The 25,801-nt window shown below is 49.2% G+C and overlaps 2 pseudogenes; one reads left to right on the forward strand and one right to left on the reverse strand.

The window, feature by feature from the left end:
• The first annotated feature begins 12,878 nt into the window (after positions 1–12,878).
• Positions 12,879–13,781, forward strand: LOC115833014 (annotated as a pseudogene).
• Positions 13,782–18,343: 4,562 nt separating this feature from the next.
• Positions 18,344–18,792, reverse strand: LOC100584178 (annotated as a pseudogene).
• Between the last annotated feature and the right edge of the window lie 7,009 nt (positions 18,793–25,801).

Genomic DNA, 25,801 nt, shown 5'->3' on the forward strand with positions numbered 1-25,801 from the left:
AACATTGTTTGTGGTAGCCCCAAACCGAAAACACGGAAATGCTACTGACAGGAGAGAGAAATGTGGGATATTCATGCAAAGGAATTAATTATAGAGCAGTAGAAAATGAATGAAAAATAGCAACATGGCTGGATCATGGTAATATAATATTGAATTGAAAAAAGGCAAATCTCAGAAGACTACATATGGAATGACATCCTTTATATATGATTCAAAAATAACTAGAACTACTACACCTAAGCATATTTGGTTGAACCATATGAATTTACTGTTATTTGACCCGTTTTGATCTAAAAGTAATGGCAAATTCAAGTGCTTCAGCCTAATTTTTATGTGAAAAAAGACTAAGAAAAGAGCAAGGGGTTGGGTGCAATGGCCTGGGCCTGTAATCCCAGCTATTTGGGAGGCTGAGGCAAGAGAATCTCTTGAGCCAAGGAGTTCGAGAGCAGCCTGGGCAACATAGCAAGACCCTATCTTAAAAAAGAAAAGAAAGAAAAGAGCAAGGGAATGAGAAACACAAAGTTCAGAATAATGAATACCTGGGGGGCTAGGCATGGTGGCTCATGCCTATAATCCCAGCACTTTGGGAAGCCAAGGATTTGGGAGGTTTGGTTGAGCCCAGGACTTCAAGACCAGCCTGGGCAACATAGAAAGACCTGTCTCTACAGAAAAAAAAAAAAAAAAAAAAGGCTGGGCATCCATCTGTGGTCCCAGCTACTTGGGAGGCTGTGGCAGGAGGATTGCTTGAGCCCAGGAGGTCAAGGCTGCAGTGAACCATATTAACACCACTGCCCTGCCCTCCAGCCTGGAACACACACGCATGTGCACACACACACACACACACACAAAATTTCCTGGGGGAGGATGCAGGGATCCTCCTATTAAATCTACCTGTGGGAGAGAATCCCATAGGTAGACTAATTTTTAGCAAGGTTCTGGTTTTTGTGTTGAATAATGGATTCAGGGGCTTTCATTTTATAATGAATGATTGAAAAAATAGAAGTTTATGCTCTAATGCTAAATAATTAGAGTTAGTATCACTTGCAAAGTTCTCAAGATATGCAAACACATGAGAGTCTGGGGTCTTATTTTATTTTATTTTATTTTTTTGAGATGGAGTCTCGCTTTGTCACCAGGCTGGAGTGCAGTGGCATGATCTCGGCTCACTGCAACCTCTGCCTCCCTGGTTCAAGCAGTTCTGCCTCACCCTCCCAAGTAGCTGGGACTGCAGGTGTGCACCACCATGCCCAGCTAATTTTTGTATTTTTAGTAGAGACAGGGTTTCACCATGTTGGCCAGGATGGTCTCAATCTCTTGACCTCAATGATCCACCCATGTCGACCTCCCAAAGTGCTGGGATTACAGGCGTGAGCCATTGCGCCCAGCCTAGGTTCTTATTTAGTTTTTTTTGTTGTTGTTGTTGTTGTTGCTGTTGTTTGAGACAGGGTCTCACTTTGTCACCCAGGCTGAAGTGCAGCGATGTGATCTTGGCTCATAGAAGCCTCCGCCTCCTGGGTTCAAGGAATCCTTCCACCTCAGCCTCCCGAGTAGCTGGGAGTATTAAGTATTATTTAGTTTTCTCACCATTTATTTATTCATTCTTTTTTTTTAATTAAGGTATAATTTACCTATAGTAAAATTCACCCTTTTTAGTGTACAGTTCTGTGAGTTTTGAAAAATGCATACGGTGGCACAACCGCCACAGCAATCAAGATATAGATCAGTTCCATCACCCCCCAGAAATTCCCCTGAACCCCTCTGTGGTCAGTTCCTCCCCTCGACTCCAGCCCTTAACAACCACTGATCTTTCTTCTGTTTCCATAGTTTTGCTTTTTCCAGAACTTTAGTTGTAGAAGTGCAGAACTGCTCTACAAAATTCTAATTCTGTGGTACCTAAAATGCTGTAGATTAATAACAATATGATGACTGAAGCAGCTCAGAGCTACTTTCCTTGCCTAGAAAGAATAAAGGAAGAAAAGAAGGAAGGAAGGAAGGAAGGAAGGAAGGAAGGAAGAAAGAAAGGAAGGAAATGAATAAATATGATCTCTGAACCTCTGGCTACGCTTTCTGGTGAGTGTTTTGTGAAGAGTTTTGCAATAGGCACAAGGTAGCTGTTATTCTAATTATAGCCGCACTGAAACCTCCCCTTTCTCTGCTCGTCTCCCTCCTTCACTCGAAGATACTGGGCCCTGTTCCCAAGGGTCCTTCCCATTGACACAGTGCGTATTCAAAAACTCTGTCAAAAATCAATGACACTCTTGGGCCAGGCACAGCGGCTCATGCCTGTAATCCCAGCAATTTGGGAGGCCAAGGCAGGTGGATCACTTGAGATCAGAAGTTCGAGACCAGCCTGGCCAACATGGTTAAACCCCGTCTCTACTGAAAATACAAAATTAGCCAGGCGTCGTAGTGGGTGCCTGTAATCCTAGCACTTTGGAAGGCCGAGGCTGGCAGATCACCTGAGATCAGGAGTTCGAGACCAGCCTGGCCAACATGGTGAAACCCTGTCTCTACTAAAAATACAAAAATTAGCCGGGTGTGGTGGCTCACGCTTGTAATCCCAGCACTTTGGGAGGCTGAGGCGGGCGGATCACGAGGTCAGGAGATTGAGACCACGGTGAAACCCCGTCTCTACTAAAAATACAAAAAAATTAGCCGGGCGTGGTGGCGGGCGCCTCTAGTCCCAGCTACTCAGAGAGGCTGAGGCAGGAGAATGGCGTGAACCCGGGAGGCGGAGCTTGCAGTGAGCCGAGATTGCGCCACTGCACTCCAGCCTGGGTGACAGAGCGAGACTCCGTCTCAAAAAAAAAAAAAATAATAATAATAATAACAATAATAATAATACAAAAATTAGCCGGGCATGGTGGCAGGCGCCTGTAATCACAGCTATTCAGGAGGCTGAGGTAGGAGAAACACTTGAATCTGGGAGGCGGAGGTTGCAATGAGCCGAGAACACGCCATTGCACTCCAGCCTAGGTGACAAGAGCAAAACTCTGTCTCAAAAAATAAAACCAAAAAAAATCAATGAAACTCTAGATACATACACAAAATAATCAAAACAGGGCTTCAAACAGATACTTGTATGCCAGTGTTCATTGCAGCATTATTCACAATAGCCAAAAGGTAGAAACAACCCAACAGATGAATGGATAAACAAAATGTGATATATACGTACAAGGGAATATTAGTCATAAAAACAATGAAGTTCTGACACATGCAACAACAGGGATGAACCTTGAAGACATTATGCTAAGTGAAATAAGCCAGACACAAAGGACAAATATTGTATGATTCTCACTTACATGAAATATCTAGAATAGTCAAATTAATAGAGACAGAAAGGTTAGCCGTTATCAGGGGCTGGAGAGAGAGGGGAATGGGGAGTTACTGCTTAATGGGTACAGAGTCTCTGTTTGGAGTGATAAAAAAAAGGTTTTGGAAATAGATAGTTGTGATGGTTGCACAACACTGTGAATGTAATTAATGTTACTGAATTTATACTTTAAAATAGTTTAAATGGCAGATTTTATGTAGAAGTATTTTCCCACAATTAAAAACCAAACAATAATAAATATAGTAATAATTTTGTTAATTAATTTAAGTAAATAAATTTTTATTAGTCAATTTAAGTAAATAAATAAATTTTTTAAAATAAATAACAAAACAAGCCAGGCGTGGTGGCTCACCCTGTAATCCCAACACTTTGGGAGGCCAAGGTGGGCGGATCACCTGAGGCCAGGAGTTCAAGACCAGCCTGACTGACATGGTGAAACCCTGTCTCTGGTAAAAATACAAAAAAATTAGCCAGGCGTGGTGGCTCATGCCTGTAATCCCAGCTACTCGGGAGGCTGAGGCAGGAGAATCGCTTGAACCCAGGTGGCGGAGGTTGCAGTGGGCTGAGATTGTGCCACTGCACTCCAGCCTGGACAATGAGCGAAAATCTGTCTCAAAATAAATAAGTAAATAAAAATAAATAAACAAAAAATAACAAAACGAACCCCCTCCCTACAAAATAAACAAACAAACAAAAAAAGACACTCTTTGAAGCAAAACAGAGTACCTTACAGGTCCATCATTCAGCCGGCAAAGGAGAGAAAGGTCTACTGGGGTGAGTTTTCCAGGTCACAACCTGCCTCTCCTGTGCACTTTCCTTTACACTTTACAAAACAAACACATTTTTTATTTGATCCTTATTACAGCTCTATGAGGTCGGCATCGTCATATTCATTTTTACAAGTGGGGAGACTGAGGCCATCAAGGTTAGACCATTTGCTCAAGGCCACACTTCTAATAAGTAGTAAAGCTGGGTGGGAGCCCCGTCTTTCTGACTCCCTGTACAGTGCTCCTCACTGTGCCCTCCTCCAAGCCCTTACAGCTGTGTCTGGGTTTCTTTCTCTTTTTTTGAGACAGAGTCTCGCTCTGTCTCCCAGGCTAGAGTGGGGTGGCGTGATCTTGGCTCACTGCAAGCTCCGCCTCCCAAGTTCAAGTGGTTCTCCTGCCTCAGCCTCCCTAGTAGTAGCTGGGACTACAGGCGTGTGTTGCCACGCTTGGCTAATTTTTTGTATTTTTAGTAGAAACGGGGTTTCATCGTGTTAGCCAGGATGGTCTCGATCTCCTGACCTCGTGATCCGCCCGCCTCGGCCTCCCAAAGTGCTGGGATTACAGGCGTGAGCCACCGCACCCAGCGTGCCTGGGTTTCTTTCTAAGCAGAGTGGACAACTGCCTCTGTCATCAGCCTCTTGAGCTCAGTTTTTCCTTTTGGGCTTGACCTGGGTCCATTGTCCCAATCCCCTGCTTTCCCCATGGTTGCCCCACTCTGTTCAATTTTTACTTTCCTGATCACCCTCCTCAGCCACCATTTAGGCCCCTGGGCTGGTGGTGACAGCTTGGTGGGAGGAGGGAGGTATCAAGGATGACGGCTGGGCTTCTGGCTGTGTTACTGGATGAATGGAGATGACTGGGGAGGACAAGTCTGGGGTGTGAGAATGCAAACGTAGTGTTAGACCTGAATTTGAGGATCTGTAAGATAGCCCAGACATATCACCATCGTATCCATGGATGCCATTTCGGAGTGCTGTTTAGGAGCTGCAACATGTACGGCGCTGGGGCTGCGGAGGAGCCGTGGGTCAGGGGAATGTGGGCAGTGGTGTGTGGAGCCAGCTTCAGTGGGCCTGCTTCCCTTCCTTCCCTGGGTATCTGCTGCTTGCCTCTGGTGTGCTTCTCCATAAGGGCACTAGGGGACAGCACACAACAGTGGAAATTGCCAGAACTTCAGGGTCACAGGTTCTGACTTGGAAAACTAGATGCTCAGCTGAGGTGTGAACTTAGCCTCTTTGGACCTCAGCATTTCCTTTTTTTTTTTTTTTTTTGAAACGGAGTCTCGTTCTGTTCCCAGGCTGGAGTGCAATGGTGCGATCTTGGCTCACTGCAACCTCTGCCTCCTGGGTTCAAGCGATTCTCCTGCCTCAGCCTCTGGAGTAGCTGGGATTACAGGCACAGGCCACCACGTGCAGCTAATTTTTGTATTTTTAGTAGAGATGGGGTTTCACCACGTGACCGGGCTGGTCTCGAATTCCTGACCTCAGGTGATCCGCCCACCTCGGCCTCCTAAAGTGCTGGGATTATAGGTGTGAGCCACCACGCCTGGCCTGGACCTCAGCATTTCTCATCCAAAAATGGGTTTAACATGAGGTAAGATAACACAGTGGTTTAGAGTGTGAGTTCTGGAGCCACAGGATCTGAACTCGTGCCCCAGCTCATACACGTACCTGCTGTGTGTTCCTTTGGCCAAGTTATTAAACTCCTCTGTGCCTCAGACACCCCATCTGTAAAGTGTGGGTGATAACTTCATGTGGTGATTACAACGGAGACCAGCACATGGTAAGTGCTAAACAGATGTTAGCTATTTTATATTAACCCCTTTCCTCACCACACCCCACCCTCTGGCTCCCTGCCCCGCCATTCTGGGGCTGGGACTCTCAGAGGCAAGACCACTGCCTCTGAGAATAAGCCGAGCAAATTACTGGTATTGACCATGACTGCCTATAACATGTTAGGTTTATTATGTGCCTTAATCCATTTAATCCCCATAATAAGGCCAGCAGGGTGGCTCACACCTGCAATCCCAGCACTTTGGGTGGCCAAGACAGGAGGATCGCTTGAGCTCAGGAGTTCAGACCAGGCTGGGAAACAGCAAGACCTTGTCTCTGCCAAAAAAAAAAAAAAAAAAAAAAAGGAAAAAAAAAATTAGCTGGAACCATGGTGATGCATGCCCGTGGTCCCAGCTACTCAGGAGGCTGAGGCAGGAGGATCACTTGAGCCTGGGACGTCAAGGTTGCAGTGAGCAGTCATCATGCCATTGCACTCCAGCCTGGGAGACAGAGCAAGAACCTGTCCCCCGAGCAAAAAAAAAAAAAACCCTCACAACAACTCAGTGAATGGATCTCAAACTCTCGTTTCACAGCTAAGAAAACAGAGGCTCAGAGATTTCAACCACTTGCCCACAAGCTAGTAAGTGGCAGAGGCTAGAGCTGAGCCCAAGTTCATTCTGGTTCAGAGCCTGAGCTCTTTGCAGTGGCTCCTCTGGGCCCCCCAGACACTGGGCCCTTGGAGGCCGGGCGCGGTGGCTCATGCCTATAATCCTAGCACTTTGGGAGGCCGAAGTGGGCGGATCACCTGAGGTCACGAGTTTGAGACCAGCCTAACCAACATGGAGAAACCCCATCTCTACTACAAATACAAAATTAGCTGGGCATGGTGGCTCATGCCTGTAATCCCAGCTACTCGGGAGGCTGAGGCAGGAGAATCGCTTGAACCTGGGAGGTGGAGGCTGCGGTGAGCCGAGATCACACCATTGCACTCCAGCCTGGGCAACAAGAGCGAGACTCCGTATCAAAAAAAAAAAAAAAAACTGTTACGCTGGTGGGGTGGGGGTGGCGGTGAAGGGGGTGAGGGGCAAGCGAACGGGGCTCTGTACTGTGTGGGAGCTGTGGAGAGAGGTGCAGGGGGAGCCCCCTGGAACCCCAGGCTGCACTGTTAGACGGGAGGCCCCAGGGATTCCTGGGGTTCTCTGGCTTGAGCCAGTGCTGCACCCCATTGGCTGGGCCTAGAGGGAGCTGCAGGCTGAGGAATCCTATCTTGTGCCAGGTTGAGGCAGGGTCTGCTGGCTGGTTCCAAGTCCCTAGTAAAAGTATTTTCCAGAGTCCTTGTGCCAAAAGAAGCTTCACCCAACCCCCTCAATTTGCCAATGAGAAAATGAGGTGTGAGAGGGGAATGAGCTTAGTTGAGGTCACATAGTAAGTAAGGGGTGGGCCTTGGTGAATATGGAACTCTGCTTCCTCACCTGGCTCTGTGTGGTGTCAGGTTAAACCTGGGTTCAGATCCTGCCTTTACTGCTTGGTGCTTTGTGAGCCTGGACAAGTGACTCAGACTCTCTGGGGTTTAGTTTCTACATCAGTGAAATGCATTTATTCATTCAGCCCTTCTCTTGGCTGCACCCTCATCCCCCACCATACTACTCCCTCACTGTTACACACACACACACACACACACACACATACACACACAGGCAAGGCTACACATGGCCGAGCTGAGGCTCCTGGTCACTCAGAGAGAGCACTGCAGCTCTGGCCACTGAACACCACCCCCACTTTCTGCCCACACCAGCCAATGTCACTTCCAAGAGCCATTGCCTCTTGGAAGCCTTCCTAGAGAGCCCCCAGCTAGAAGGCTGTCCCCTATGCTAAGTCAAGGCCACCTGGGTCCCTGAGTGATCTTGACCTCCCCTGCTGCCTTTCCTGCCTTCAGACTGAAGCTCCCAGAGGGCAAGGTCTTCATCCCTGAGTCCCCAGCACCCAGCCCAGGGCAGAGCCCAAAGGCTCTGGCTGGGAGTGTTTATGGAGGGGGTAAGTGAAGGAGGCCCCTCCAATTCTTCCCCTTTCTCAGGAGCCCATGACCACCAGCTTTGCCTCCCAAACCATCGATGTGGGAGAAAGTGCCCTGGAGGGAGGGTCAAACAGAACTGGGTGGAATCCTGGTCCAGCCTTTTCCTAACTGTGTGAACTTGGGAAATGACCTCACTTCTCCAAGCTTCAGTTTCCCTTCTTTTTTTTTTTTTTTTTTTTTTTTTCTTTTCACCAGGCTATGCAGTCCTCCCCCCCCCCCCCCCCCCCCCCCCCCCCCCCCCCCCCCCCCCCCCTATTATAGACCCCCCCCCCCCCCCCCCCCCCCCAGCTTCAGCCCCCCCCCCCTTTCCCCTTCTATAGATAGCATTCCTGAGGAGGAGACACTTAAGCTGAGAATGGAAAGACCTAGGTGGAAAGGCTGAGAGGAAGAGTGTTCCAGGCAGGGTGAACAGCCAGTGCAAAGGCCCTGAGGTTGGGATAAGCTCAGCACGTTAGAGGAACAGGAAGGAAGCCAGTGTTGTCTGAGTGCAGTGAGCAAGGGGGAGAGGGACTTCTTTTAATCTTTTTTTTGAGACAGAGTCTCGCTCTGTCGCCCAGGCTAGAGTGCAGTGGTGCGGTCTCGGCTCACTGCAACCTCCACCTCCTGGGTTCAAGCGATTCTCTTGCCTCAGCCTCCTGAGTAGCTGGGATTACAGATGCGCACCACCATGCCCGGCTAATTTTTGTATTTTTAGTGGAGTAGGAGTTTCACCGTGTTGGTCAGGCTGGTCTCAAACTCCTGACCTCGTGATCTGCCCGCCTCGGCCTCCCAAAGTGCTGGGATTACAGGCGTGAGCCACCACGCCTGGCCGGGACTTCTTTTAATCTAAGGGATATGGGAACTGACTGGAGGGTGTTGAGCCAGGGAGTGGCCCTGGTTGCTGTATGGTGATTGCAGGAAAGCAATGCTCGCGCGGGGAGTCCAGATGAGAGATGATGGCACCTAGGGACATCGTGAGAAGTGGTCAGATCCATGAAATATTCCAGAGGCGGATCCCACAGGACTGGATGTAGAGGGTAAGGGAAGAGGGGACTTAGGGTATCCCTTGTTTCAGTTACTTATTGCTGAGAAACAAACTATCCCCAAAACTTAGTGGCATAAAACAACAATTATATATTATTTCTAAAAATTCTGTGGTTTGGCTGGGGCTCAGCAGGGCAGTTCTGGTTCCGCCTGGCTGATGCATGTGGCTGGGAGCTTAGCTGGGACTGGATCGCCCAAAATGGCTTGTCTTCCTCCATGGCCTCTCATCATTCAGGAGTCTAGCCGACCGTGTTTTAGCGTGGCAGCTGGCTTCCAAGAGGACAAGCCCCAGTGTTCAAATGCTTATCAAGCCTCTGCTTGCTTCATGCTTCTTGGTGTCCCATTGCCAAACAAGTCCTACAGCCAAGCCCAGCGTCAACATGGGAGGGAACCATACAAGACCATGGATCCATGGAGGCCTGGTTCATTGGAGGCCACCAGTGTAACAGTTTAGCACCACCCCCTACGTTTGTGGCAGAAGGAAATGAATGAAATTCAAGGGTAGAGGGGAGTGGGTGGGGTTTGCCAGAGGTCATGGGGTGATGCTGCAGGGTCCTGCCCAGGACCTCCCAGATTAGACACAGGAGGACAATGGGCTTGGGAGAGTCAGCAGCAGTGGAGACACAAAGTCCCTGGCAGGTATGGTGAGGCAGGGTGGGGTGGGAGTGGGGATGGGGAGGGGGCAGTAATCGAGGTAGGGAGCCCAAGAGGTCTCCCTGAGCCCCTACTCTGTGCCTAGCCCTGGGCCAAGCACTGAGAGAACAGAACTCAGCCGGTGACCTTGGGGAGCCCACAGTGTGTTAGGACACAGAATATGCCCAGAGGTGCCAACACAACGTAAGAGGCAACAGTTTAATGCTGCAGCAGAAGGTTATCCAGGGCCCGTGGGGTCCCAGGGGAGGGATTCCAGGAGTGCTTCTCAATTTGAGGAGGCACTAGAAAATAGTTGTTGGTCAGACAAGGTGGTGCAGGGTGAGATAGTAGCCGCCTTCCATCCCTGGCAGCAATAGGTAAAAGCAGACACACAAGAGAAGGCCATCTGAAGATAGGATTCTTCCCATTTTATGAATAAGCAAACTGAGGCTCTGAGTGAAGAAGTAACTCAACCCAGACCTGTCTCCCCACATCCTGGGCTTCTTTCCATCCTGTCCAATTCTTGCCTAAATCATAGGGAAAGTGAGGGAAGGGAGGACTGTCTGCAGAGCTGGCATGGGATGGGGAGGAGGTGCTGTGGGAGTGCCCCTCCCTCTGTCCTAAGTTTGTGCTACTTCCCCTAAGGAAGTCTTTTCTCACTGTGGGCAGAACCCTGTGAGGACACATCAAGGGAGCTGGTGCCATGGACTGGGGATGGGCAGACCCAGACTTGTCCCCGAGGAGCCCCCAATCTGAGGAGGGAACCCCAGCTTTGCCTTCAGGCCCCCCTCTGTGGAATCCAGGTCTCAGAGGCTCCCTGTCTGAGGGGGCAGGGAAACATTGGTCTGATCTCAGGAACCCCAAGTCTACAGGGATGAAGGGGAACTGTGAAGGTCAGAAGCCATAGGTCAGGGCCAGGAAGAGCATGGAGTATCTCAGGTTGGTCTGAGCAGGGTTCCCTACCAAGTGGGGAAGGAGAGTCATTGCCAGGTTTAGCCCTTGGGGCTCAGGTTGGGGAATAGGAGGGAGTCTGGGAGCTCAGAGCCTGGTCTAGCTCAGCCTTGGTCTGAGTGACCTTGAGTTTGACCTACTCTTCTAGGCTGGTCCTGCGGGTCTCCAGGACTCTGCCAAGCAGAGCTGCAGCACAGGAGCTCAACGACACATAAGCCATCCCAGAGGAATATGAATGGTAGAAAAAAGGAAAATATACACGAGCCAGCTGAACTCTGGCCTTCTGCAGAAGGGAAAGGCAGCCCCACATTCGACCACAGCCTGCGCCCTGCTGTTCCTCCCCCCAGCATGTCTGGGGGCAGGGTGGTGGGGGTGGCTGCTATGTCCTCAGAAATGGGAGGAGGAGGATGGAAGGGATGGAGGGAGAAGAAGGGGAGGTCCTGGTGTCTGGTGTGCTCACAGCAAAAAGCCTCTTTTCCTTGGAACTAGAGCCTGCTGTAGGGGGCTGGAAGCCAGCCTGAGAGCCTGGGGTCTCAGGAGGGGAGGGGACGGGGGGCAGGGCAGGCAGAATCTGGGAAAGAGAGGGAGATGGAGACAGAGACCTAGTCAGAAGAGACAGAAGGGAGAAAAAAGGCAGAAGCAGGTGTAGTGGGGATGAGTACTGGTGCACACACTTAGGTAGGCAAGAAACAGGCTATTTTGAAAAACGCACTTAGAACCCTCATTCTACCTGGCTGTTGCGAAATCCAGTCTCCATCATTGTTGGGCTCTCTTAACCTGTGACAGCCCCTAGAGTTTGGCTAAGGCCCAGAAATGTTACAGAACCAGATATGAACAAGACCCTTCAGCCGGGTCCGATGGCTCACGCCTGTAATCCCAGCACTTGGGAGGCAGAGAGGGCAGATCACTTGAGGTTAGGAGTTCAAGACCAGCCTGGCCAATATGGTGAAACCCCATCTCTACTAAAAATACAAAAAGTAGCTGGGTGTGGTGGCGGGTGCCTGTAATCCCTCAGCTCGGGAGGCTGAGGCAGGAGAATCGCTTGAATCTAGGAGGTGGAGGTTGAGGTGAGCCGAGATTGTGTACTCCAGCCTGGGCAACAAGAGCAAAACTCTGTCTCAAAAAAAAAAAAAAAAAAAAAAAAAAAATTGCACTGAGCATGTAGGAGAGATGGTTCTCCACAAAATATAAAGTCACTGTTACCAAAAGTAGGACAAATGGATGCTTGGAAGGCAAAAGCCACAGCTGCCTACTCCATCATCCTTGACTTCCCTTTCTACTGTAGGTTTCCTTGGTTATTCCCTACACTTCACTGTTCACTTCCTTCATAACACATATTACCTTATTTGTGTAGACTCTATGGCCTTTCTCTCTTGCCCTGGCTTCAGAGTGCTCAGAGGGCGGGGGTCTTGCCTGTCTTCATCACTGCTACATCCCCAGCACTTGGAGCAGTGTCTGCACACAGTAAGTGCTTAATAAAGGCTTGTGGCAGGAATGAACTTGCTGGAGAGCCAGGCTCTCATGCTTTCTTTTTCATTTCAACTTCTTTTATTATTATTTTTTTGGAGAAGGGGGTCTTGCTCTGTCACCCTGCTGAAATGCAGTGGCACCATCATAGCCCACTGCAGTCCCAACCTCCCAGGCTCAAGCAATCCTCCTCCCTCCGCCTCCCTAGTAGCTGGGACTACAGGAGCATGCCACCACACACAGCTAATTAAAAAAAAAAATTTCTTTTGGCCAGGCACGGTGATTCATGCGTGTAACCCCAGCACTTTGGGAGGCCGAGGCAGTGGATCACCTGAGGTCAAGAGTTCGAGACCAGCCTAGCTAACATTGTGAAACCCTGTTTCTACTAAAAATACAAAAAATTAGCCCAGCATGGTGGCACGCTCCTGTAATCCCAGCTACTCGGGGAGGCTGAGGCAGGAGAATCACTTGAACCAGGGAGGCAAAGGTTGCAGTGAGCTGAGATCACGCCATTCTCCCTCTCAAAAAAAAAAAAAAAATTTGTACAGGCTGGGCACAGTGGCTCACACCTGTAATCCCAGCACTTTGGGAGGCCAAGGCAGGCAGATTACTTGAGATCCGGAGTTCTAGACCAGCCTGGCCAACATGGTGAAACCCTGTCTCTACAAAAATACAAAAATTAGCTGGGCATGGCAGCGTGCACCTATAATCACAGGTGCTCAGGAGGCTGAAGCAGAATCACTTGAACCCAGGAGGCAGAGGTTGCAGGGAGCCAAGATTTCGCCACTGCATCCCAGCCTGGGCAGCAAAGCAAGACTTCGTCTCAAAAAAAAAAAAAAAAAAAAAAAAAAAAAGTTCTCCTTTCGGCTCAGAGGAGGCCAAGATGCAACTTTCTTTGGTCATCCAGAATCCGGGTTCATCCGACACCAGCCACCTCCCCAGTGCCGCCGAAGTTTGACCCCAACGAGATCAAAGTCATATACCTGAGGTGCACCAGAGGTGAAGTTGGTGCCACTTCTGTGCTGGCCCCCAAGATCGGCCCCCTGGGTCTGTCTCCAAAAAAGGTTGGTGATGACATTGCCAAGGCAACGGGTGACTGGAAGGGCCTGAGGATTACAGTGAAACTGACCAGTCAGAACAGACAGGCCCAGATTGAGGCGGTGACTTCTGCCTCTGCCCCGATCATCAAAGCCCTCGAGGAACCACCAAGAGGCAGAAAGAAACAGAAAAACATTCAACACAGTGGGAGTATCACGTTTGATGAGATCTTCAACATTGCTCGACAGATGCAGCACCAATCTTTTTTTGTTTTTTTGGTTTTTTTTTTTTTGAGACGGAGTCTCGCTCTGTCGCCCAGGCTGGAGTGCAGTGGCATGATCTCCCGCTCACTGCAAGCTCTGACTCCTGGGTTCACCCCATTCTCCTGCTCGGCCTCCCGAGTAGCTGGGACTATAGGCGCCCGCCACCACACCCGGCTAATTTTTTATATTTTTAGTAGAGATGGGGTTTCACCGTGTTAGCCAGGATGGTCTCGATCTCCTGAACTCGTGATCCACCCATCTCGGCCTCCCAAAGTGCTGGAATTACAGGCGTGAGCCACCGTGCCCGGCCTGCAGCACCAATCTTTAGCCAGAGAGTTCTCTGGAACCATTAAAGAGATCTGGGGGGCTGCCCACTCTGTGGGCTGTAATGTTGATGGCCGCCACCCTCATGACATCATAGATGACATCAACAGTGGTGCTGTGGAATGCCCAGCCAGTTAAGAAGCACAAAGGAAAATATTTTAATAAAGGATCATTTGACAACTGGTGAAAAAAAATTATTTTTGTAGAGATAGGGTCTCACTCTGTTGCCCAGGCTAGTCTGGAACTCCTGGGCTCAAGCAATCCTCCTGCCTTGGCCTCCCAAATTATGAGGATTACAGGTGTGAGCCACTGCTCCCAGGCCCAAAAATTCTTGACCTTGATTTCTCAGCCAGATCTGCTGTTTCTTGGTTTTCCCCATTTCAGACAAGGGTACCCTAATCCACCGTGCTGCTTCATCCACAAAGCCAGAGGGCATTCTCTCATCCCCACACTAATCCATGTATAAGTCCTTTTGTTCACCTCCAAATAAAACTCAAACCCATCCCCCATCCCAGCCCTTGCTAGCACGCCTGGCACCATCCCCTCTCAGCTGGGATTATGGCAGTAATCTGCTAACTGGTCTCCTTCATACCCTTCTTCCTCCCTTTTAGTCCATTCATTTTACACAGCAAACAGCATGATCTTTTAAAAACAAATCAGATCATGTTGATCCCCAACTTAAACCATTTAAAGGCTTCCCCTGCAATTAGAGTAAAATCTGAAATCCTCACCCTGGGCTTCAGGCCCAAGCTATGTCTCTACCTTAGTCCTTCTCACTTTCCTGCTGGCCCACCAGGCACTGCACACACTGATTTTTCTGCCTCAGGGCCTTTGCACTTCCTATTTCTGCTGCTGGGAAATCTCACTCCCCAATTCCACATGTCTGGTTCCTGCTCATCTTTCAGGTCTCAGCTTAAATGTCGCTAAAGGAGAACATTTAATACCTCCCTGACTCCCTTTTCTATCATGTCACTAGCTTATTCCTTGATCATGATTTCTAGGGAAGAACTCTGGAGGCACACTACCAGGGTATTGAATCCTATTTCCACTGCTCCTTGACCATGTGACCTTAGCTATTCATCTCTCTGCCCTTCAGTTTCCTCATCTGCAAAATATAGTACCCTATAGGACCAGTCCTGGCACAGAGGAAGCACTAAGTAAATATTTTAATTTAAAAAAAAAATTTTAGGCCAGGCTCATGCCTGTAAACAAATTTTTTTTAGAGACAGGGTCTCTGTCATCCAGGCTGGAGTGGAGTGGTGCGATCATAGCTCACTGCAGCCTCAAAATCCTGGGCTCAAGCAATCCTGCCTCAGACTCCCAAGTAGCTAGGACTACAGGTGTGAGTCACTGTGCCCAGCCATAAATATTAGAAGGTATTTTATTATTCCCTCATGGTACATTTCTTGGGATTTAACTGTTTTGATTTCTGATATGTAAGCTTTGTGGAAACAGGGATTGCATTGCACCTCTTGTGTTTACTGCTGTGCCTCTAGCACCTTGCACAGTGGCTGGTGCATAGTAGGTGCTTAATGACATTGAATGAATGCATGAAAACAGATGTGACCTCGGCCCTTATGGAACTGACATTGCCCCTACTTGCCCTTCAAGATATGGCTATTTTAGAGGTGTGAAAACTGAGTCCCTAAAGGTGGGGTGATTTGGCTGGGCGCGGTGGCTCACGCCTGTAATTACTTTGGGAGGCCAAAGCGGGTGGATCACTTGAGGTCCGGAGTTCGAGACCAGCCTGGCCAACAGGGTGAAACCCCGTCTCTACTAAAAAAAAAAAAAAAAAAAAAATTACAAAAATTAGCTGGGCATGGTGGCAGGCACCTGTAATCCTAGCTACTCGGGAGGCTGAGGCAGAGAATCGCTTGAACTGGGGAGGTGGAGGTTGCAGTGAGCCAAGATCCCACCACTGCGCTCCAGCCTGGGCGACAGAGTGAGACTTTGTCTCAAATAAAAAAGAAAAAAAAAAAAAAAGGAGGGGTGATTTGAGTACTGCTTCAAGGGAGAAGGTATAATTTCTACTTATCAGAAACGTGGTAAGTTTCTCTTCCTCGGGGCTGTCTACAGAAGTGGGAGCCATCTTCTCAGCATCATGGCCACCCTCACACCCCTCAGGAAGCCCAAGATCGTCAAAAAGAGGACCAAGAAGTTCATGTGGCATCATAAACAGTCTGATGGATGGAGCAGACTGTTAAGTGAAAATTAAGTGTAACTGACAGAAACCTAGCGTTATTGGCAGTAGGGTACAGAGAAGATTCAAGGGCCAAATCTTGATGCCCAGCATTGGGCATAGGCAGAACAAGAAAACCAGGCACATGCTGTCCTGTGGGTTCTGGAAGTTCCTGGTCCACAATGTCAAGGAGCTGCAAGTTCTGCTGATCTGCAGCAAATCTTACCATGCTGAGACTGCTCGCAATGCTTCCCCCAAGAACCATAAAACCTGAGTGGAAAGAGCAGCATAACTAGCCCCCAGAGTCTCCAACCCCAATTCCAGGCTGCACAGCAAAGAAAATGAATAGACGGCTCACTTGCATGCATGCTTTATTCATGCTTAAATAAAACCACGAAAACTGCAAAAAAAAAAAGTAACACCAAAAATGTGATGAAGCATCAAAAGCACGTGGAACCTGCTACCGCCACTGTGAACACAAGTCATAGCCTTTTATTCTAGGAATAATAACTAGGGCAAAGCTTTCTTCACAAAAGAAATCAAACACAGATAAATCTGGGCTCCCTGTATAGAGCAGCAGGATAGATGGATTGTAGTGCTGTTGACTGAGATGACATTGACACTGCAATTGTGCCTTCCTGAGGAAGACATCCAGTCCCCTATTCAAGTAATTGGCACCCACACCAACATTTTGTTCATGTCATATTTAGGAATCCAGAGGCCTCATTTCAAAAAAAAATTTTTTGAAACAGGGTCTTACTGTGTTGCCCAGGCTGGAGAGCAGTGGCACAGTCTCAGCTCACTGCAGCCTCGACCTCCTGGGCTCAAGCGATCCTCCCACCTCAGCCTCCTGAGTAGCTGGGGCTACAGCCATGTGCAACCATGCCCAGCTAATTTTTAAAGTTTTCTGTAGAGACGGGGTCTCCCTATGTTACCCAGGCTGGCCTCAAATTCCTGGGCTTAAGTGATTTTCCTGCCTCAGCCTCCCAAAGTGCTAAGATTACAAGCATGAGCCACTGCGCCCGGCTTCCAGTGGCCTCATTTTACAAATGCAGGAACAGAGACTCAGAGAGGTGAAGGACTTCTCAGGTCCACACAGTGAATTAAGCCCAAGTCTTCTGGCTTCTAGGAAAGATTTCTTTATTCTTTTCTTTTCTTTTTGAGATGGAGTCTTGCTCTGTCACCCAGGCTGGAGTGCAGTGGCGCAGTCTTGATCTCAGTTCACAACAACCTCTGCCTTCCGGGTTCAAGCGATTCTCCTGCCTCAGCCTCCAGAGTAGCTGGGATTACAGGGAAGCGCCACCACGCCCAGCTAATTTTTGTATTTTTAGTAAAGATAGGGTTTCACCGTGTTGGTCAGGCTGGTCTCAAACTCCTGACCTTGTGATCTGCCCGCCTCGGCCTCCCAAAGTGCTGGTATTACAGGTGTGAGCCACCGCGCCCGGTGGAAAGATTTCTCTAAGCCCTAATTGATATAAAAGCTTTTTGTTTGTTTGTTTGTTTGAGACAGAGTCTCACTCTGTCGCCCAGGCTGGAGTGCAGTGGCGCGATCTCGGCTCACTGCAACCTCCACCTCCCGGGTTCAAGTGATTCTCCTGCCTCAGCCTCCAGAGTAGCTGGGATTACAGGTGTGCACCCTCACACCCAGCTTTTTTTTTTTTTTTAATTAGAAAAAGTATTTATTTCTGCTCCTTTCATACATCTTATTGTTCAGGAAACAGTCTTACATACAATTCTGAAATAATCTACCATCGCACACTCTGGTTAAAGCAAAGCACCATAGTTAAAGCTGATCAGCTGTCCACAGTCCTCAGCTTATGTAATCTTGCTTCTTGATTTTATGTTAATTTCTGAAAATCGGAAATGTCATCTCTAAAAAATGCTAAGGGGGTTGTAAAAAATAATCACTTTACTTGATATTATAGTTGAGATATAGAGTATATTTTCTTTAAGAAATGAAAAACTAAGAAGAAAATGCCACTCAACATCGTTGGTACAGCAATAGGTCCGCAGGAAAAAAAAATACTGTGATAAACTTCTCTTTAATACCAAGAAGAAATTCTAATCCAAGCTTCAATACGGTTCCTGTGGCCGGGCGCGGTGGCTCACGCTTGTAATCCCAGCACTTTGGGAGGCCGAGGCGGGCGGATCACGAGGTCAGGAGATCGAGACCACAGTGAAACCCCGTCTCTACTAAAATACAAAAATTAGCCGGGCGTGGTGGGGCACCTATAGTCCAGCTACTCGGAGAGGCTGAGGCAGGAGAATGGCGTGAACCGGGAGGCGGAGCTTGCAGTGAGCCGAGATTGCGCCATTGCACTCCAGCCTGGGCGACAGAGCGAGACTCCGTCTCAAAAAAAAAAAAAAATACGCTTCCACGCTTCCTGTTTTTTCACTAGATATGTCTTTTATTGCTGCTCTTCATTCTTTTCCACATTTCATATTAGAGGATTGGTACAGCCTTTAAAACTTCATTGACAAGAAAAAATCCAGTATCCACTGATTTCTTCTCAAAGGCAATCTAACCCATCAGATAGCTCGGCAGTTTCATTCTCATGAATACTCTAGCCATGAAAAAACTCAATAGGACACAGACGAATCCAATGAATAGAATAAGAAATCTATTGAGTTTTGGGATATTTGGTGCATTCGATTGGTCCAGGATTATGAAACCTAAACCTCCCATTGTAAGCAGGAAGCTGGATGCAAGTCCTTCCATAATATATTGTCCATTTACTCTATAGGCAAAGAAAGCTACTGGCCTCTGATGCCCACGTTCCTCAGTCAGAGCCGACACGTGGAGGTTCAACAATAACATCATAAATAATTCCTCCGGTGATGAGGAAGTAAGACGCCACCACCAGAGCATACAGTCATGGTCAATGGCATGTGCAGCCAGGGCGGCTTCTTCAGCTGCAGGTTAGGACATTCGAGTGCTAAGAACAGGATATGGTGCAAAATCTCCATGTTGGTTGCATCAAGGCAAAACCTCTTTATTTTATTTGTTATTATTATTATTATTATTATTATTATTTTTGAGATGGAGTTTCACTCTCATCCAGGCTGGAGTGCTGTGGTGCAATCGCAGCTCACTGCAATCTCTGCCTCCCAGGTTCAAGAGATTCTCCTGCCTCAGCCTCCCAAGTAGCAGGTGTGTGCCACCATGCCCGGCTAATTTTTGTATTTTTAGTAGAGATGGGGTTTCACCACTTTGACGAGGCTGATCTTGAACTCCTGATCTCAGGTGATCCACCTGCCTCGGCCTCCCAAAGTGCTGGGATTACAGGCGTGAGCCACCGTGCCCGACCCATATAAAAGCTCTTGATATAACAATGGAGAGAAAGGAGTGAGGAGGAAGAGAAGAACGAGGAAGCATTGATTCAGGTGTTCACTGGCAGGCGGGAACACTGACAGGTGTGTAGGGCAACCAGAGACCTTGCGGGGAGGGCAGGGGAGTCTGTTAAGGAAAGGGAAGGTGGAGGCTGGGGCCTGACTGGGTTATTTTTGGAGCTGCATCTGCTAAATTATTAAACTGAGATCACTTCCTAGAGGGTGCCAGGCCAGGTTGCTAGGGAGAGGCTGAAAGGGAGAGGTTGGATCTCTTAGCAGAGGCCTCAAATATTCTAGGCTGGGATGCACATAGACTCCTTAGGCCTTGACCCCTTCCCCACCCCACTCTCAGCTAATGGAGGGGACTGGGGATCCTGCTTGGGGCCACAGCCACAGTCACTGTCCCCTCCACAAGGCTGTCTCTTCTGGCTGTTGTCCTGGAGGCAATAGATACATCCTGCACCAGACTCTGGAACCTGGTCCCATCTCAGCTGCCTCTTCTCTTTCAAGGTCTCAAACTCAGGCCACAGGCTTTGAGTCAGATAGATACGACCAGATATGACCATAGATATGTGAGATCTTGGGCGTATCCTTGCATGTGTCAGTGCCCTTGTCTATGCCATAGATATTAGCCGTTCCACTCCTCAGATGAAAACCCTGAAGTTCAGAGAACAAAGGTGCCTCTCTCAGGGTTGCCTAGCTAGAAAAGGACTGAACTTCGATTCAAACATAAGTCTTTCTGATTTCAGCCTCCTTTCCTCTATTCTGTCTTTTTCTTTTTTTTTTTTTTAATTTTTTTGAAATGGAGTTTCGCTCTTGTTGCCCAGGCTGGAGTGCAATGATGTGATTTCGGCTCACTGCAACCTCTGCCTCCTGGGTTCAAGCGATTCTCCTGCCTCAGCCTCCCAAGTAGTTGAGATTACAGGCGCGCACCAACACACCTGGCTAATTTTGTATTTTTAGTAGAGACGGTGTTTCGCCATGTTGGCCAGGCTGGTCTTGACCTCCTGACCTCAAGTGATCCACCTGCCTCGGCCTCCCAAAGTGCTGGGATTACAGGCGTGAGCCACCGCGCCAGCCTTTTTCTTTTCTTCTTCTTGTTTTCTTTTTTTTTTTTTTAAGAGACAGGGTCGGCTGGGTGAATACTAAGAATATAAAAATCAGCCAGGCGTGGTGGTGGGCGCCTGTAATCCCAACTACTCAGGAGGCTGAGGCAGGAGAATTGCTTGAACCTGGGAGGTGGAGGTTGCAGTGAGTTGAGATCGCACCATTGCACTCTAGCCTGGGTGACACAGTGAGACTCTGTCTCAAAAAAAAAAAAAAAAAGAGAGGGAGGGTCTTTCTGTGTCTCCCAGGCTGGAGTGCAGTGGTGCAGAGGCTGCTCACTGCAGCCTCAAACTCCTGGGCTCAAGGGGTCCTCCCACCTCAGCCTCCCATGTAGCTACAGGCGTGCACCACCAAATCTGGCTAATTTTTAAAATTTTTCATAGAGACAGAGAGTCTTGCTATGTTGCCCAGGCTGGTCTCAAACTCCTGGCCTAAAGTGATCCTCCCATCTTGGCCTCCCAAGGTACAGGATTATAGGCATGAGCCACTGTGCTTGGCCTATTCTTTTTTTTGTTTTTGAGATAAGGTCTTGCTCTGTCACCCAGGCTGGAGTGCAGTGGCAAGAGACAGGTCACTGCAGCCTCGACTTCCTGGGCTCAAGTGATCCTCCCACCTAAACCTCCTGAATAGCTGGGACTACAGGCATGCACCACCATGCCCAGGTAATTTATTTTTATTTTTCATAGAGATGAGGTCTCACTATATTGCCCAGGCTGGTCTTGAACTCTAGGTGCTCAAGTGATCCTCCTGCCTCAGTCTCCCAAAGTGCTGGGATTACAGGCATAAGCCACCTTGCCTGACAGCCTATTCTTTTTTAGTATTTTAGTATTTTATCTGTTTTCCAGATTTTCTGCAAAAGGAATGTACTTTATAACTTTTATAAAGATTAGAAAAACACAATAATCATTATAGTTATGGATGGATTTCTTCGTTCCAGATGTTGTGTTTGCTGGGCTGGATGTGCACTAACAGGTGGTAGACTGTGGCTCCTGTCCACTCTGAGAGTGTGGTGCTCAGGCCAGTTAAGAAAGCTGACAAGAAGCTGGGCACGGTGGCTCACGCCTGTAATCCCAGCACTTTGGGAGGCTGAGGCGGGCGGATCGCTGGAGGTTGGGAGTTCGAGATCAGCCTGACCAACCTGGAGAAACCCCGTCTGTACTAAAAATACAAAATTAACCGGGAGTGGTGGCTCATGCCTGTAATCCCAGCTACTCGGGAGGCTGAGGCAGGAGAATCGCTTGAATCTGGGAGGAGGAGGTTGTAATGAGCCGAGATTGCACCATTGCACGTCAGCCTGGGCAACAAGAGCAAGACTCCGTCTCAGAAAATAAATAAATAAATAAATAAAATAAAATAAAAAAGAATAAATGAATGAATGGAGAAGGGGACTCTCCATTCTCAGCAAGCTCTACCCTTGTGTTATTTTTCTTTTCTTTCTTTCTTTATTTTTTTTGAGATGGAGTCTCTCTCTGTTGCCCAGACTGGAGTGCAGTGGCGCGATCTTGGTTCATTGCAACCTCTCCCTCCTGGGTGCAAGCAATTAATTCTCTGTCTCAGCCTCCCAAGTAGCTGGGATTACAGGCGCCCACGACCATGCCCGGCTAACTTTTTTGTATTTTTAGTCTTGAACTCCTGACCTCGTGATCTACCCGCCTCTGCCTCCCAAAGTGCTGGGAATACAAAAGTGAGCCACCGCACCCGGCCTACCCTTGTGTTATTTTTATTTTTCTTTCTTTCTTTTTTAATGGCGTCTTCCTCTGTTGCCCAAGCTGGAGTGCAGTGGTGTGATCTTGGTTCACTGCAACCTCCGCCTCCTGGGTTCAAGTGATTCTGCTTCAGCCTCCCGAGTAGCTGGAATTATAGGCATGCACCACTATGCCCGGTTAATTTTTCTATTTTTAGTAGAGATGGGGTTTTGCCATGTTGTTCAGGCTGGTCTCGAATTCCTGACCTCAGGTGATCAGCCTGCCTTGGCCTCCCAAAGTGCTAGGATTAGAGGTGTGAGCCACTGTGCCCGGCTGTGTTATTTTTCTTTTCTCTCCCTTTCCTTTTCCCCCTCCCCTCCCCTCCCCTCCATTTCCCTTCCCTTCTTTTCTTGCTTTCTTTTTTTTTTGACACGGTGTCTTGCTCCTGTTGCCCAGGCTGGAGTGCAATAGAGCAATCTCAGCTCACTGCAACCTCCGCCTCCCAGGTTCAAGCGATTCTCCTGCCTCAGCCTCCTGAGTAGCTGGGATTACAGGTGTGCACCACCATGCCCGGCTAATTTTTGTATGTGTATTTGTATTTATTTATTTATTTATTTATTTACTGAGACGGAGTCTCACTCTGTCACCAGGCTGGAGTGCAGTGCCATGATCTCAGCTCACTACAACCTCCACCTCCCAGGTTCAAGCGATTCTCCTGCCTCAGCCTCCCAAGAAGCCGGGACTACAGGTGTGCCCCACCACACCCAGCTAATTTTTTGTATTTTTAGTAGAGATGGGGTTTCACCACGTTGGCCAGGCTGGTCTTGAACTCCTGATCTCAGGTGATCCATCTGCCTCGGCCTCCCAAAGTGCTGGGATTACAGGCATGAGCCACCGTGCACGGCCTAAATTTTTCAATTCAGACAAATGTTTATTGAGTGCCTTATGGGGCCAGGCACTCTGCTTGACTTCAGGGGATTCTAGTGATAAGCAAAACCAGTCAAGGGGAAGAGACTATTAATAATTAAACAATAAATACATATATATGACTCATGGGAAATACCACAGAGGAGAGCAACACGGAGCATTGTCAGAGAACAGGGAGGTAAGGAGTGACCATGGAGTGGGTCATATCTGTGTTTGAATTCTTGCTTGGCCATGTACCTGCTGTGCGAACTCGGGCAAGCTTCTTCACTTCTCTGGACTTTGGTTTCTCATCAGGAAGAGAAGGCTATCAGTCTCCCTTTCTTAGGGATGATATCACGAGACAGAGAACATTCATTCCTCCAATAAATATATACTGTGCATCTTCTCCCACTCAGATAAATTACTTGCCCAAGGTCACCCAGATGGGCAGTGTGTGTTGGTTTTGAACCCAGGTCTGACTGGTTCTCTGGATCTGGCCAGTGGTGGGGGGTGGGGATAAGTCCTAGTCTTCTTCCCCTGAATCAGTCCTTCAGGAGTTGGGAGCAGTGATCTGCCTCATGAAGGCAAAACACCTGTCCATCTCCCCACCACCATGGCAATGAGGGGCTTCTGCCCTGAGAAAGACCTATGATTTCATGATACAAAAGAGACTGTTCAAAGAGACACCATCGTTCAGCAGGGCAAGCCTCCTTGCTGGGGGCAACCTGGTAGCTCCTGAGCCTCCCTCATCTTCACTGAGCCCCTCCAACTCTCTGAGTTCCCATGCCCCTCACTGAACCTCCCTTCCCCCATGGCGAGCCTCCACCAGCACCTTTGCACACACTCAGCCCCTTCCCCCTACTGAGCCCCAGCACAATCACGGAACAGCTCTTCTTCCCCTCTGACTGAGTCATCCTTCCAAGCCCTCCCCTTCCCCTCACTGAGTCTCCACCACCCCTGGTCACTGGGCACCGTGCTTCTGACCCCCTCCCTCCCCCAACCCCTCCACCCTTCCTCTTCACTGAGCCTGGCGCCTCTCACCCACCCGCCTTCCTCTCCCAGCCGCTTCTGAGCTGCCTCTTTGGAGCCCAACTGTCTCGCCCACGAGACCCCATCACTCAGTGTCACTCAGTCTAAGACACCTGAAAGCACTTAGAGAACATGTGTTCGTGGGGGGAGGACGAAGGCTCTGTCATCATCCTGCACATCATGCCAGCATGCCATCTTCCTCCTCTTCAGGCTGCAGCAGTCACACTGGCCACAGCTTCCGCAGGTCCTCCTGAGCCCAGGGTCTGCTGCGGTCCTTCCCAATCGGGTTCAGAGCTGGTTTCTGGACCCCTGGCCCTTGCCCCCACCCACCACAGAGACCTCCCATCTCTGATGCCACCTTCAAGTAGATGGAAACTGAGGCAGGCCCATGGTGTCTGGGCCAGTGTTTGGTATGGCAGGGTCATTTCTGTTGGGGGAAAAGTGGGCAGGGTTCCATTCTATCATTTTGTCAGGGCCAGATGAGAAGCGTCAGATAAAGTCCCACATAAGGAACGTCCCTCCACCAAGAGGACTAGACCTAGGTATCTGAGCCCCCAGAGGGCATGAATGGCTGAGCTGGTGCATTTCTGTCCAGATTGAAAAATCTGGATTCAGCCACCAGTCAGCAATAAGACATTGGGCAAAGCACTACTGCCCTTCAGGGTCTCAGTTTCCCCTTCTTTATTTTTTATTTTTATTTATTTTTTGAGACTGAGTCTTGCTCTGTCGCCCAGGCTGGAGTACAGTGGCACAATCTCTGCTCACTGCAACCTCTGCCTCCCGAATTCAAGCGATTCTCCTCCCTCAGCCTGCTGAGTAGCTGGAACTACAGGGGTGCGCACCACATCTGGCTAATTTTTTTGTATTTTCAGTAGAGACAGGGGTTTCACCATGTTGGCCTGGCTGGTCTAGAACTCCTGACTTTAGGTGATCCACCCACCTTGGTCTCGCAAAGTCCTGGTATTACAGGCGTGAGCCACCGCGCCCGGCCAGTCAGTTCCCCGCCCCCGCCCCCACCCCACCCCCGGCTTTTTTTTTTTTTTGAGACTGAGTCTTGCTCTGTCGCCCAGGCTGGAGTGCAATGGCGCGATCTTGGCTCACTGCAGCCTCCACCTCCCAGGTTCAAGTGATTCTACTGTCTCAGCCTACCGAGTAGTTGGGATTACAGGCGCCCATCAGACGACTGGCTAATTTTTTTGTATTTTTAGTAGAGATGGGGTTTCGCCATGTTGGTCAGGCTGGTCTTGAACTCCTGGCCTCAGGTGATCCGCCCGCCTCGGCCTCCCAAAGTGCTGGGATTACAGGCGTGAGCCACCGCGCCCGGCCAGTTAGTTTCCCCCTCTTTAAAAGGTGTAGGAACACCCGCTGGGAGGAGTAAACACGAGCGGGGCAGGGAAAGAATTTTGCACACCGTGGGGTCCGGGGCTCCTCTGTGATGCCACCAAGGTTTGCAGGCTCAGCGGCAGCGCTGAGGTATTTGTTCTGCGAATAAAGGGCTCTACCTATCGTGGAATCAGCCCAGCCAGATCCCCGTCCCACCCGGACGGCAGTCGCCCCTCTGCGTTAACCCTTCCACTGCCCTAGTGAGTTGGGAAAGGGGGTCCCGGAGAGCCCTGTGGCCCAGGAGAGACCGGGCAGAACTGATTCGGCCAAGGGCAGCATGAGGTGTGGGAGGAGCACTGCACAAGGGGTCAAGCCTCCTGCGTTCTAGCCCAGGCTTTCTTCGCACAGAGGCCTTAGGCAAGACTCTGCCCCGGATGGAGACCGGATTCCATGATTTTCTAAACACCAGCTACCAGAGCTTATGACTCTGAGCGGCCAAACCAGGGAAGATGAGGCTCCCTTTGCACCCAAAATTTGGGGAGAGGCGAAAGGGGACCGGATGTCCTAGCGGGGCAGAATCAGGCGAAGGGCAGGACCTG

This window comes from Nomascus leucogenys, chromosome 24, assembly GCF_006542625.1.
Source record: "Nomascus leucogenys isolate Asia chromosome 24, Asia_NLE_v1, whole genome shotgun sequence".
Lineage (NCBI taxonomy): Eukaryota > Metazoa > Chordata > Mammalia > Primates > Hylobatidae > Nomascus > Nomascus leucogenys.